A 1,330-nucleotide genomic window follows, 5' to 3' on the forward strand; every position below is an offset into this window, starting at 1 on the left:
TTTGGAAAATGGTTATCGTGTATGGAAAATGGAAATATAAACAACCATTGAAAATTTCATGTATTTACGGTCATTTGTTTTAAAGTTACACCAAAAACCAAATTCAATTTTGTGAAAAATCGATTTTGCGTAAAAATTCCCGTTTTTCATAATTTTTCCTTAATTTTGACCTCCCCAATGCACCAACGATATTCACTTTCCAATCGAACAAGATACTGAAGTTGATAATCGAAGCATTATTTTGACTACTTATCGTGTACACAGACACAAAAATAAAAAAATAAAAAAAAAAATATAAAAACACACATATCATTGTAAAATCAATACATTCATCGGTCCACTCAGAATCTAAAAATAGTACTTATTAATTGTATCTACTTATCAATAGTAAGTAGTAATTAATCATTATTGTAAATTCTAAATATAGTAATAACTAATAAGTATTTTCAAATTGAGCAGTTTTTGTACAACACTAAATTATTTATAAAACCTGTATAGGAGAGTATATAACTCATTAGTCCACGCTATAATATATACCATAGGAAACGTTCTGCGAAGGTACTTATTTAGAGGAATCAAATTAAATGATAACTTTTCTCGTGATTTACCGTGCAATTGGACAAGTTAAATGTCAAAACAATTGAAAACTGAATTGTGGCGAGTTAAAATTAAATATATATACATATAAGATTGATTGGTAAACATATTATATACCCACATTATACTTAATATATTTTTTTTTTTTGGCAATAGGTAGGTACTTAATTCGAAACTGTAATGCGTTACTTCCGTTACGTTACTACCCAACACTGGTAATTACATTAAAAGCCACATACATTTTTTTATGAGCGATTGAAATTTAAACTTTGACACTGGATAGGTATCTAAACTAGTATTATAAATTATAATTATATTTATATAATATAATGATTTATCGTCATCCAATTTTCGTTACTTTGTTATTGTTATCATAAAAAAAAAATTAAACGTAGCATTTTAAAATATTCCACTATTTTACTAAAATTATAATTTTCTATACATGATGTAATTTTCGAAATATTTGGACTAATTTTTAGCTATTTATAGGCATTTGAAGTCTGTTATAGTAATACTCTAGTTTAACTTTTTGAGCGGAATTAATGTTATTTATTTTATAATAATTATTAATTTATAATGGTTTGTACAAAACTATAAAATGTAATGTTAATTTTTGTTAATTTAAAACATATAAAATACTTTTATCACATATTAAATTATCATTAATGACTAAAGAGTAATATGAAATAATCATATTAAAAAAACCTAGTTTTATTTAAATATGTATTGTTAT

Source organism: Acyrthosiphon pisum, chromosome X (assembly GCF_005508785.2).
Source record: "Acyrthosiphon pisum isolate AL4f chromosome X, pea_aphid_22Mar2018_4r6ur, whole genome shotgun sequence".
Classification (NCBI taxonomy): Eukaryota; Metazoa; Arthropoda; class Insecta; order Hemiptera; family Aphididae; genus Acyrthosiphon; species Acyrthosiphon pisum.